Raw genomic sequence first — 14,592 nt, 5'->3', positions numbered from 1 at the left:
GGCCTGGACTTGTGACTCTGACCAGCTACGTCAGGACCAGATAACCACAGTTGGTGCTTTGTGCTTTTAAGCACTATTTTCACTTACATCTTTAAAATTGTAGATCTCTAGTTCTACTGATTGGAGTTCAGTCATTTTGGTCTCAATTATTTATTAAATAGTCTTCAATCTTTTGTAAATTGGTTTGGGATTTTTCTTGTGTTTTCACTTTAATGCTGTTGGAAAGGCTGCATAAACACTTTTCACATTGCCTCTAAGTTAAGCCTTACTGCTTTTGTTCAAAGCTCCCAGAGGGTTAAGGAGATGTTAATTTGGGGTTACCTTTTGTTTCATCCTGACAGGAATTGTGGTTGCTGCTTGACTAGGGTATCACCCCTCCAGCCAGTAACCCAATTTCCTACAACGTTGATATAATGGTGGTGTACAACTCCTTGAAAACTTGGAAACGTTGCTTTCTTTCGCAGAAATCTGTTTTTCCTCCTGGCATGAACATTTAGACCCAGACTGATGATTGTAATGAAGGCGCTAACCTCGCCGGAAAGGACATCCGCATCTGGGGACAATTAATTCCAGGAGCGCGGACTCCGTCTGCTTCACTTGCCATGCGGAAACGTTTTCAGTTGGTACTTTTTTCTTGCTATTATTTCCAGTTCAAAAGGTTAATTAGAAAGTGGTCTGAATGCAGCCAAGGACGTCAGCGCTTGAGATGCGACAAGTCTCCGGCTATTATGCTGTGCAGAACGCCATTGACTTGGTAAGAGTATTCTGCATCATTCAGAAACTCTGTCCATCACCACCCCCTTTTTCCCAAATCGATTTTATCCACACTCAGTGTGGGAGGGTATGCTCAGACGGGAGTCCCTTGCTCATTGCACCATCAGGATTCAGGCAAGCCGGGCCGACGAAGGCTGTGATGCCAGAAACCGGTCCCCGGAAGCTTGTTTCCTTCCCAGTATAAGAATTGGCTTGGTAGTTTGGTTTGCCCTGTTCCCATCATGCACTGGGACAGGTACAGACTAATTTGCATGTAGCCAGGTTCTGAGCTGGGATGGTGCAGTGAGCTAAAAAACGGTGATGGATTAAAACCATGATCTCTTGACTTGGTAAGAGTATTCTGCATCATTCAGAAACTCTGTCCATCACCACCCCCTTTTTCCCAGAACACCATTGATACAGTGTCACCGAGAGAACCACGGGTGCGCCGGGTGTCCCATCATCCATTCATTTATCCACTCACGCATTCATTATTTCATTCATTATTTTATTGGTATACAGCATCATTGAAGAGGTGTCAGCGAGAAAATAGGAGCCCTACATTCCCAGGTATTCCTTCATCAATTCAATAAAACATTAATACATTCATGCATTTGTCCACTCACTCATTATTTCATTCACCATCAGGTAATAGTGTGCAGATCAGCACTGAAGCCGTATCACCAGGAGAATAAAGGCACTGAATAACACAGACATTCCTTTGTTCATTAATTTATTCATTCAAGCATGGGCCCATTAATATTTATCCATTCATTCATCCATTTATTCACTCCTTTATTTATTCACCCATTCCTTTACTCATGCAAAGCCTCATTGATACAGTATCATCAAGAGAATACAAATATGCCTCCATTCATTATCCGTTCGTCCGTCCATCCATTCATCCATTTATTCTTTCATTCACTCAAGCTATAGTAAGATACTGAAGAGAAATGAAGTCTCCCATACAGTGGTCCATGAGCAAGAGATAACGATCAGGAGAAAAGCAAATACTATATTCGTGTCATCTAAATATGGGAAGACAGAGGACAGAACTTGAGGACGTGATTCACAAAGGGCGTCCGCACTCGTGGCAGAGGCCCCACAGAAATGGGGGTGTTTCTGTACTCGTGGCGGAGGCTCTGCAGTTGTGGGGGATTCTCTGCACTCATGGAAAGGGCCCTGCCGTCATGGGGGAGTCCCTGCACCCCTGGGGAGGACCCGCAGACATAGGGGACTTTCAGCACTCATGGCAGAGGCCCCGCAGACATTGGGGAGTCTCTGCACTCGTAGCGGAGGCTCTGCGGACATGGGGGGGTCTCAGCACTCATGGCGGAGGCTCTGCAGACATGGGGGAGTCTCGGCACTCGTGGCGGTGGCCCCGCAGACACGGGGGAGTTTCTGCACTTGTGGCGGAGGCCCCTCTGACATGGGGGAGTCTCTGCACTCGTGGCGTAGGCTCTGCAGTAGTCGGGGAGTCTCTGCACTCATGACAGAGGCCACACAGTTGTGGGAAGTCTCTGCACTCGTGGAGGCGATTCCGCAGCTATGAGGGAGTGTACGCACTCATGGCGGAGGCCCCACAGACATGGGGGAGTCTCTGCACTTGTGGCAGAGGCCCCACAGTCGTGACAGAGGCCCCACAGACATGGGGGAGTCTCTGCACTCGTGGCAGAGGCTCTGCAGGTGTCGGGGAGTCTCCATATTGGTGACAGAGGCCACTCAGTTGTGGGGAGTCTCTGCATTCGTGGTGGCGATCCTGCAGTTATGAGTGAGTGTCCGTAATCATGGCTGAGGCCCCACAGACATGGAGGAGTCTCTGCACTCATAGCAGTGGCTCTGCAGTAGTGGGGAAGTCTCCGTACTCGTGACAAAGGCCACACAGTTGTAGGGAGTCTCTGCACTCATGGTGGCGATCCCGCAGTTAGGAGGGAGTGTCCGCACTCATGGCGGAGGCCCCACAGACATGGAGGAGTCTCTGCACTCGTGGCAGAGGCTCTGCAGTTGTCAGGAAGTCTCCGTACTCGTGATAGAGGCCACACAGTTTTGAGGAGTCTCTGCACTCGGGGTGGCAATCCCACAGTTATGAGTGAGCCTCCACACTCATGGCGGAGGCCCCACAGACATGGGGGAGTCGCGGTACTCGTGGCAGAGGCACTGCAGTTGTTGGGGAGTCTCCATACTTGTGAGAGAGGCCACGCAGTTGTAGGGAGTCTCTGCACTTGTGGTGGCGATCCAGCAGTAATGAGGGAGTGTCCACACTTGTGGCAGAGACCCCACAGACATGGAGGAGTCTCTGCACTCATGGCAAAGGCCACGCAGTTGTGGGGGATTCTCTGCAGTCATGGCAGAGGCCCCGCCGTCGTGGCAGAGGCCACGAGGTCGTGCTAGCATCTCTGCACTTATGGCTGAGGCCCTGAAGTCGTGGCACAGGCCCTGCAGTCATGGGGGAGATAGCGCAGTCATGAGGGAGTGTCCGCACTCAGGGCGGAATCTCCACAATGAGAATTCTCAATGAGCATATAATGCTCAGAGTGCGGAGAGTTCCCGACAACTGCAGAGCCTCCGCCAGTGTGTCTGCTTTACCCATGTTTTATTTTCATGTTAAAGGTACTTTTTCTGTTAGCCGGGTTGACATTTGCTGGCCAACACAGGCGCAGACCACATTCCATGAGGGCAGATTTGTTTTTAAAAAAAGCAAATGCTAGCAAGAGGGTCATGTAGAGTTGTGGTTGTGTAACGCTATATTTGTTGGGGTAGGTTAGGCTTCTCCAACTACCTGTAAGTAGTTCTCCTGTGCATATCCCACCCTACGAAATTGGATCCTTTTGCTTGGCTGCATTAATATGTGTGCCAAAATTTATTCAAGGCAAAAAATATGTATATTTCCAGAATTTATAAACTGACGTTTGGAGAAAATGGCAGAGTTTTCAAAATATATTTAAAGCAGAGTATTGAGTGATAAATCATGTGAGAGGACCCATTACTGATGGTATTGCTTTTGCACCGGGGGCACTGCGCTGTTGCTGGCATGTAGTACCTATATAAAGGAAATCTAAACAGACAATTTGGGCAAGTTTTATTTGTTATAGATTTTGAGAAGAGTGCTTGTTATGCATTGCGGTTGCAGTTTGGAGAACTAAGGAACCACCAGCAGATTGATGGGTGGACACACACATTCTTTATGTGTAGTGTGTCTGTGTGTCATAGGGAAATCCAGCTGGCAGGTTGGAAAAATGTACCCATCTATGCATTATTTTCACACTGGTTGGGCGTATACTATTTATTGCAGACAGAAAGGCCAACCTCTGACTGCCCCTACTATATTGAAGGAACATTCACACCAGAGTAAAATGTACTCCATGGGGCCCGATTCACAGAACTAACTTAAGACAAAATCCTAAACTTACTACTTTTGGTATTCACAGAAGTTAGGATTTTGTCTTAAGTTTGTCTTAAGACAAACTTAAAACAGACTTAAGACAGTCTTAAGACAGTCTTAAGACAAACTTAAGACAAACTTAAGACAGTCTTAAGACAGACTTAAGACAGACTTAAGACAGACTTAAGTTAGGATTTTGTCTTAAGTTTGTCTTAAGTCTGTCTTAAGTCTGTCTTAAGTCTGTCTTAAGTCTGTCTTAAGTTTGTCTTAAGTCTGTCTTAAGTCTGTCTTAAGTCTGTCTTAAGTTTGTCTTAAGTCTGTCTTAAGTCTGTCTTAAGTCTGTCTTAAGTTTGTCTTAAGTCACATTATTCACGAGGACAAACTACCAATAAATAGCCTTAACCCTACTTTTTGAATTCAATCACAACTCTTCCGGAATTGTCCAATAATCCTCCAATCCCAATTTCCTCAATAATTCTCATAGGGAGCAAAACCAGGGATTTAACTCACCCTGGACAGTGCCATAAGATCTCTGATGGCCACTCGGTAAGGGGCAAGCGCCTCAGTTGTCCATTGGCGATGCCAAAACAATTAATGCTTATAGTCCATCTTATGGACAAAAATTATTTGGGCCAAATCAAAGGAAAGTAGGAGTCAGCGGGGTAATAACCGGTAGATTAATAAGTGATCTTACAAAGGAATGTTCAATCACAGAAAGGCAATCAATGTTCCTCCTTCCCCACAGTTCTGCTCCATTCATAACTTATCTTAGGGCATTTGTGTTATATATTTCTAAAGCTGGGGCCACTTTCCTAGACACTGTTCTTCTGTGGATCTTAGTGATATGGGCGGTCGGCTGAATTAAAGACAGATGAGCTTTTGCTATATGAGGGGTCCAACACATATTTGGGGTTGAATGAATCCCCCAATAATCAAAAGAAGAAACCAATTCAATAGTGGGGTCCCCTACATGCATACATCTCTTGGATGTCTTCGAAAACAATCTTAGAAAATACCATATAATTTGTTTTTAGATTATTTAGCTCGAGGCAACACACTAGTCATAAAAATGTTTTAACTGTTGGAGCCCTTGGGGAGACTTTGATGTCAATAGGGCATCATCGGCAAAGAGGAAGGCAGGAGCCCTACTCTCTTCGACTTTTGGACATCACACCCATCTCTATCGGGAAAACCTACTACCCCATTGATAAATAATGAAAACAGAGTGGGTGCTAACTTCGCGTTTAATCACAAAGGGCTCGGATAGTTGTCTCTCTTGTCCCCACCTGACTTGGGCCTTATTTGTTGACTGTAGCTGCATCAAAATATCCAATAAATTAGTTTACATTGAGGAATCAGGTCAAAAGCTGTGTGCAAATCCACAAATGCTACATATAACTTCAACTCTTTAAGAAAAATGATTTCCAAAAATACAAAGGAAACAAGAAACCTGGTCCTAAGTACTAATATTGTCACGAAAATCAGACAGAATATTTTATTCTGAAATCCAATCCTGCACACAGACCAATATCTGCTTGCCGAAGATTTTCTACATGGAATCGATTAAACTAATGGGTCTATAACTACCCAGATTGGCCCCATGCCCTTTCTTAAAAATCGGTATGATCTCGGCTGACTTCCGGGGGGGGGAGGTATTTCCATGCCCATGAGGATGGTATTAGATAACATATTGATATAGGTGCCCCACACTTCTACATTTCTCTGTACAAATCATTAGGAATTCTATCAAGACCAGGAACTGTAGCTGGGATGCAGGAGCTAATAACTGCATGGGTTTCATGAAGCGAAATTTCTAGAACTTCAGTAGTACCAAGTGGAAGGATATCCCACAAACCTACATCCTCCTCTTCCTCCTTACTGCCATGAGCACACAGGCCCCCAAAATAGGATACCCACTTTCCAGGCTGTACAGTAAACTCTAGGACAGTCCTAGATCTGTTCAGGCACAGAGCCGCTTTCTAACAAAAGGACTTCTTATCCTTGACTACCAGAGCACTATGTAAGGAAGATCATAGTCAGCATTCCCATTGTTTCTTGGCATGATCTAGTGCCTGTCTATATCTAACTCTGCATCCCACCACATCAGGGTGAGATTTGGTTTCACTGCCTGTAGGAGCTCACCTTTGGCCTTTTCTGCATTCCTGAATACACCACTCTGCCACAATCACCCGCTTTTTTCCTCCTAGTTTGGCTTGACCTTTCCACCTTTTTTGTTGGCTCAAAATGTCCCTAATCTGCACATAGAGTGCCTCATGCCAATTACTTAACTTCTCTATTCTATCCACTCCAGGGAGTTTAGAAAACACCCCCACCTCCTCAGACACTTTGGACTTGCCAGCTTCTAGGTCCCATGGATTTTACTCCACCCAATCCCATCTTTAATCGTTCTCAAAACATTAGTCGAGATAACTTCCCCATGTCGCTAGGACCCCCAATGTGGCTTCTTGCTACCCAGGGTTAAAAAAAGAAAGACTCAAAGCATTGTGGTCACTATCAGATCTTTCAATCACTTTCATATCAGACACAACGGGCCATAGACTGAGGTCAACTAAACAATAGTCAATTCTACTTGCTTATCCAGGTCCATTAAAAGTAATTCCAGCATTAGAATCAGTTTGTATCCCTCAGATTGTGCTGAAGCATTAGGGCTGTGTTTTAGAGAAACCATGGTTCTGGTATGGCCAGACGGTCCATTTAAAAAAAGTGATGCTCTGGGGGGCCACTACATTTGAGAGTAGGAAGTTAATTCTTTAGGGGAGCGATGAGTAATATACTGAGGGACATGCAGGTCAATATATCACAGATATTTATCTATTTCCAAAACAATAGTATTTAGGTGCTCACACAATAAGTGACAAAAAGCGTGACGTGAAAAAGTGATAATGATATTAAAATAAAGACATCGCATTGACAACAATAATAGAAGCTCCTCGGAAATTTTTTACAGAGTGGGAGAGTTCATGTTGTAGGTGGTCGATGGCGTTTCGATCTCAATTGTTCAAGATCATCTTCAGGACAAATAGGTGAGTAAGCTGAAATATGGCTTTATTCGCGCTGTTAATCAGCATCAAAAAGAGGCAAGCGCCGCTTGGACGCTGCAATAGTCGTCACGTTTTGCGTGGTAGAGATATCGGAGCTGAGATCAATCACCAGAACCTTGAAGAACAGCTGAGTTGTTCACATGCGGTGCTCAGAGCAGATGAATTATTTTAGCTGAACCAAGGGCACTGAATGTAACCCATGGAACGGGGAGCAGAGCGTTTCCTGCTTTCACGACAATCCGCGCTGAGTGCGAGGGCCAACACTTGTCCTCCTCTTTTGGCTCATCTAACGGTTGGAAGCTCTAACTGAGGGATTTTCCAAAATCTATTCCACTCCTCAGTCAAATCTGGTGACGTGGAAGCAAGAGGCTCAAGTGTATAATTAAAATCCCCAGCTACCAATAAAAGGGTGTTACCTGTATATTTGGTAAGGACGTAATCTAGGACACCTATAGTTTTGGTTTCCTCTGTGCCTAGGTCAACTGTATTGCATACATTAAAACTCAAATTTTTAGCCCTGAGGGTAGAGCAAGGTCAATTGCCAGAGAATCCAAAGAGTCGGCAGGGACTATTTTGACTTTGCACCGACATGCAATTTTGGCCCAAATCACTAAACGACCCGAGGGCCTCCCTTTCCCTTTGCATTTATACCATAGGATCAATTCCTCCACCTGTAGGGAGTGGTCAAACTCCAGGTTTCTTGGAATAAAACCACATTGTGAGAATCCACAAAATTACCCCATTCTTTCTTTATACGCATTCTAGCTATCCCTGCAACATTCCATACCGAGACAGTTAACTGCTCATGGGGTGCAGTGATGGAATTAGGCTCCAAACTGTGTCCCATAGTTATGTTCCTGTCATCCTCAAGAATGTCAATACTACCAGCATAAGCTTCACACTTCAGTGCTCCCCTACTACTACCTAATTCATATTCACCTTCTGAATCAATAATTTTTGGAACATCACATCAGATCACAACACCTACCAAGTCTGAACACACACAGATGGGTTTGGTGGTCAAAGACTATTTTTTTTACAAACAAATATTGTAAGAAATGTACCTGTTGGTCTGTGGGGGCAGTGCCTAAATTATGACATGGCCAGACTCCAACAGCAACCAGCAATTGAGAACCCTTCATTACTAAAGTTTCTTTAAAATAAGTCTTGTTTTATCCTTGATAACAAGTAGTCTGACTCCCAAGTGTACCATGATGACCAATGCTTAGGTCATCAGATGCTCTCAATAGCTTATTTGTTTGTACCTTTTATGTATAATCTGATTCTTTGGTGGTCAGGTTCGAGAGGCCAAAGTCGAACTCTCGTGAATGGCCTTCAATACAGTTTGGGGATACTTACAATGAAGAGGCTTGCTAGATTAGAAAAGGCTCTGACCAGGTGATGGTGCTGGAGTAAGCGGGTGAGGTGGCATGTTCATCAGATCACTGCAGGCACCTACTCATCTGCTGACCTAGGAAGGAACATGTTTTAAGCAATTACATTTCTGCACACAATGGCATCAAATATTACATTTATTTAGTGTTTATGATCAGTAGCTGTTTGTGATCTCTTGGAAAACACAATATGAACAATACAAACTGTGGGGAAGGACAAACACAACCAGAAGAGTAAAATCAGGTGTCTCAATGTTTGTAATAAAGAGGTATTTTACAGAGAACCTGTTTGTCTTCCATCTTAGAATCAGGCTTCTTAGGGTTGAGCCCTTGGCTACTCCCTGTAGACAGTTCTTGGTGACAAAGAAGCATGAGAGAGGAATAAGGGTGGGATGATGGTATGACCCTATTGCTTTTTTTTGGGCTGCAATCATCCTTTATCTTACCTTCAGACTTCCTACATAGTGATCTTCCCTATGGTCTACAGGTCGCTGTAACACCAGGTGCACCTAATGTGTTTGGGATCAGTCATAGGTCGATTATTTTTCTTATGTACCTACTCATTATTGCATCCATGGTCTGGATACGGTTTGCAAGTACTGTCATTCATTAAAAAACATAAACAAAACATCTGCAAGGGTCACCAGACTTTATCTTATGCACATCCCTCATGGGTGCAGGTACTGCACTCCTTGAAATGGTGTAGCCAAGACCTTGCTAAAGGTCCCTGGACAGATCGCCCAGCAAGACTATGGAGTGGTAGATTAGTTTGTGGGCTACTAAGATGTATGTGATCAGACATAAAAAGGTACACATCTCACAAAGGTAAAGGCACGGTCGTCATTCTTTTTATGTGAACATTCTCCTACTGATGCTTGGAACTAGCTCCAGCGCACACCTGACCTTCTCTGAGATTGCCCTCCTGACTGACCACTTCCCATCAATATTCCAGGCTCCACCTTTCTACATCCTCATCTCTTTTTGGTCAACCTGGCCACTGAGGCTGGAGGTCTGTAACTGTTCTCAGTCATGCCCATATCAATGTAGTGCTATGGTGCACCAAGGAAGTCTTTAACCAAGCAGTAGATTTGGAATTTGGACGATCCATTTGGAATTTGACCCCACAAAGAAAGCAGGGAAACTTTGGAGGCGAAGAGAAAAAGGCAGAGAAGGGACCACAGGCTAGTCATCTGGGGCTTTCGTCCTCACAGAAAGAAATGAACAAGTTTATGGATTATCCAGTTCTCTTCTGGATTATCCAGTTCCCTTCTGGATTATCATGCTGATTTCTGTTAGAAATTGGGTTTCTGATTGGCACAGGTATGCAACCTGTCAAAGCTGGAACCGCAATCCTATTTTTAGTTAGGTCAGAAACACACCATAAATTAACCTGTGCTCACCCTCTCGTAACTTAAGAGGCAATATGTAAAGTATTTGTGCAACACTTCAAACAGTAACACTGTGAAAACACCACAACAACACTCCACGCCATTTTGGAGAATAGATATTCATTTTATAAATAGATCAAGACTAACAGTAGAGGTCGAGATATGATTTTTGAAAAGATGAAAAGTAACAAAAGTGCTTGGAAGCAATAAGCACCTATGGGGGTTATTTGGTTGTGCTGGATCGGGGCAAAGTCATGGGTTCAGACCAACCGTGATGGAGTGCCAGCCGGATACAGGAGCCATGCTAGGCCCGCTGAACAAAGTACCCTGATCCTGGTTGCGACGGCGAGATGTGGGGTGAAGCTAAGCAATTCATAGTGTCAATCCCGCAGTCTAGCTGATGTGTCGATTTTCTTCACAAAGTGGTAGCGATGTGCCGGTTCCAGAGATGATGCAACGAGCTGAGAGTTGTTGTATCCGTTGATGGTTCGTTGGGTTTCTCCACGCTGTCGAGGAGATGTGTTGATCTTCCCAAGGTGATGCGTCAGTTCTTTAAGGAGCTACGCTGGTTCTGATTGCAATGCGCCGATTCTGCTCCCCCAACAGTGATGATGCATCAGTTCTGCTACATGCAGACAGGAGATGAGTCAGTGGGACTGGAGAAAACACCTGGGTCCACTTCCAATGGACCAGGCACAGGAGCAGGTAGTGAGATTTTGAAATCCCTGAGTCTTAGAAACAGGAGGCAAGCCAACAAGCCATTGTAGAGCCCAGTTCTTACTCAGCAGGGTCAGAGGGTAGCAGGCAGCAGGGCAGCACAACAGAAAAACAGTTCTTCCAGAGAAGGAGCCCAGCAGAGTGACAGTCCTTGCAGCAGTACAGCAGTCCTTCCTCCTTCAAGAGTTTCTTTACAGGTCCAGATGTGTCTGATTTGGTGGGGTCAAAGACCCAGTACTTATACCCAGTTGTGCCTTTGAAGTGGGGGTGACTTCAAAGAAGGGTGTTTAAAGTACACAGAGGTCCTTTCTTCCTAGCCCTGGATCCAGGCTCACTACAGGAGGGTAATCAACCCTTTGTGTGGGGGCAGGACACTGCCTATTCAGGTGTAAGTGTCAGCTTCTCCATACCATTCTGCCCAGGATGAACCATCAGGATGTAGATGGGCACTCAGACACACCTACAATCTTCTATGCGTGGCTGTCTGGAGGGAATGCACAAAGTCATGCTATCACCCACCTCAGGCATGTATTGGAGAGAGGCTGCAGGCACACAGAGCTTTAAAAACAGAGAAATGCCAACTTTCTAAAAGTAAAGCTGCAAAGGGGGTTGGGCCCAAGGAACAGAAGCCAGGCTGGGACAGAATACGTAATAAGAAGAAGTAAAGCCTGGCTACTTATTAACTTTCAAGCTATTTGCTTGCAGCAAAATCAAATGTAAACAATTTGGCTTGATCTGGTTATTTATTTACCCTTTACATATATGAATTTCATATATTTTTTTGTTTCAAAAGTATGTGGAAAAAGATCAACACTTATTAATTCCAGAAACAAATATGGTACGAAGCAAATTAAACATACAGGTGCTTATGACATGAATATATACACACAAAAAATCAATATTGATACACCAATTCCAATTCACAAAAAACGACAACCCCTTTTCCCATAACATTTCATCAAGTAAGGGGAATGTCAAACACTGGGAACTAATTATGCAGACAGTGGAGGTTTATATTTTCAATGCATTTCCCTCAAACTGCACATAAAACACGAATCACAATTCCTCAGTGTTAGTCGAAATGCCAACCTGTTTCAAGACCCAGGGAAAACTCTAGGGGCTCTCCTCAGGGCTTCTGATTTATAGATACTAGTGTAATCTGGTGGAGACAATTTTCCCCATCAGGGAGTCTCTTATTTGTTCATGGAGAGAGGTTCAGGCAATCCCTGTGCAAACCCAGTGAATTGGCCTTATTCTTATCTTGTGTGATTTGCTTAAATAATGTGACAACCAAACGGTTTCTGATGAATCTGTGCGGTTAAGTTTTTACTTTTGTCTCGTTGTTCCACTCCGGATTGCTTCCGCGTTTGAACGCAGCTGGGGATTCCTGTTTAAACAGTCTCTTTCATCTTCCTTTCACGGCACGAATGATCGCGTCAACGACTGTCTGAAGGGAATGCACATAGTCATGCTGTCAATCACCCATGGCGTGTATTGGAGAGAGGCTACAGGCTAACAGAGCTTTAAGAGCAGAGAAATGCCAACTGTCTAAAAGTAGCATTTCTAAAATAGTTATTTTAAATCCAACTTTTCCAGTAAATAGGATTTATCATTAGCATTTCAATGATATAAAACATGACAGAGTTGCTGCTTCTCATTCAGGAATTACAGCTTAAAAGTGTAAAAAGGAATTCCCAATGCTTACCTATGAGAGGAGTAGGCCTCACAGTAGTGAAAAGCAGACGTATGTGTTTTTCACTACCAGGACATGCTAAACTTAAAAGTACATGTCCTACCTTTTCACTTAGACAGTGCCCTGCCCTATGGGCTACGTAGGCCCTACCTAAAGGGTAGCTTATATGTAGTACAATGGGAGTTTAAGGCTTGACAAGGAGTTTTTTAAATGCAAAGTCGACATAGCAGTAAAACTGCACACACAGGCTCTGCAGTGGCAGGTCTGGGACATGTTTAAAGGGCTACTTGTGTGGGCGGCAGAACCAGTGCTTCAGGACCACTAGTAGCATTCAGTTTACAGGTCCTGGGCATAAGTAATGCACTCTACTAAAGCAGTGGTTAGGAGTGGCAAAGTGCTCACAGTTCTAAAACCAACTAAAATGAGGTCAGAAAAAGAGGAAGAGAAAGACAAAAAAGTTTGGGATGACTCTTCAGAGAGGACTATTTTCCAAACCTTGAAAAATAACACACTGAAGTGTAGAATCTCTTATTTCTCATACACCTATTGGCATTGATGTTTCATAAAGATGAGGTTTGTTTGCACAGTCCAGTGGTGGTGACCTGTGTTAGACCTCACTCTTGCCAATAGTGTGTGTACACTGAGCTGAAATAGTCCTTGTCGCTATAAAACCTCCCTTCTCCTGAGCTTGAACAGGTTGTGTGTCTGTCCATAGGTGGTGGGGCATGGCTTCCTGAAGCAGGAGTGTTCAGGTACCAGGAGTCAATGGGATTCGGTGAAATTCATAAGTGGTGGGGAGTAAATAAATCTGTCTGGTGTTGGATGGACGGTGCAAGTAAATCGAGTGAACCCTACTCCTCTGTCAGAGTTTTACTGGGTAAAATGCATGCAACTGAAATTAACTGGGGTCACAGAGGATCACCCGGTTTAACATATTTAAAATAGAATCAGCAGGAGACCCATCGAGAAGGTCATTAAAAGGTTTCTGTTTTATTTTTTTCAATGTCCACATGTTCACACTCCTTGGTTAACAACACAGGTCTCCTATCCGAAATTATCACCCATTAACTAGGGAGGTCAGGGCTATTACTGATTAATCAGGAACAGTTACTTCTTTGGAAAAAAATTATGAGAACTGTTTTTACAAAATGGAAAATCTTAGGAACTTCCTAGCTGATCCAGCCCACTCAACTGGTCAAGTACAAAGTAATACCTTGTGAGGCGATGGGCAGAGGAAATATTTGATATTTTGAAGGCCATGGGCATGGTTGCTTTTCTACTGGAAAGAGAAATACCAAATGTCCTCAAAAGTCTGTTGATGGATTTTGGAACTGGCACTTTCTAGTTGGCTGAGGCAATACCCCAGTCAGGCAGAACCTACCACTCCCATCAGAGGCGGGTGAATACACGCACTGTATAACCTGTGCTCACTCTTGGGTAGCGTGGCACTTAGCAGTAAGGCTTACTACAGAGGCAATGTGTAAAGCATTGGCACAGCACTCACTCCCGATAAATACATGGGGTGTCACAAAAGAGACTTCACACATGTGATATGTAAATAACATTTGTGTTAGACACACATAATCATCAACACAACATGCATTTCTGGGCATAAATCCCACTAGGAATTATTACTAGCAGTACTAGGCCCAACCATGTTCGAATGATATTAGCAATATGTGCACTAGGAAAAGATCCTGATCTACACCCCCCCCTGCAGCCTTATGTGGTGTAACATGTTTTTCACCCCAGCAATTCTTATAATTTACTACCACACAGTTAGAGGGTTCACCCCATTTCAATACGATATGAGAAATATGTACATACACAGAATTATACCACTTTTTAGCAGCACCGTGGGCCGCAGCCACACATGTAAAACAAATGTGAAATGTAATTCTCTTCTGGCAAGAATTCAGTGTTATGAATCATAGGTAGTTCACTTCCACACACACGCTCACTCCGCACCGATATCCGGTGCAATGGAGATCAGGCAAGTCCGTACGGAACGCGCTCCCAAACATACGCACTCCGCACTCTAATACAATGCAACTGATACCCAGAAGGGATCACTGACATAATATCATCAATCAAAATATCAAGGTACCAGAATATTGTGTACAAAATATCGACGGACAAAATATCGACTTCCTATCTCCATAAAGGTAAGTTCCAAAATACCGATACCAAAATATCATTGTTA

This window comes from Triturus cristatus, chromosome 11 (genome assembly GCF_964204655.1).
Source record: "Triturus cristatus chromosome 11, aTriCri1.1, whole genome shotgun sequence".
Taxonomy (NCBI): domain Eukaryota; kingdom Metazoa; phylum Chordata; class Amphibia; order Caudata; family Salamandridae; genus Triturus; species Triturus cristatus.
Note: the sequence above shows the minus strand (reverse complement) of the source record.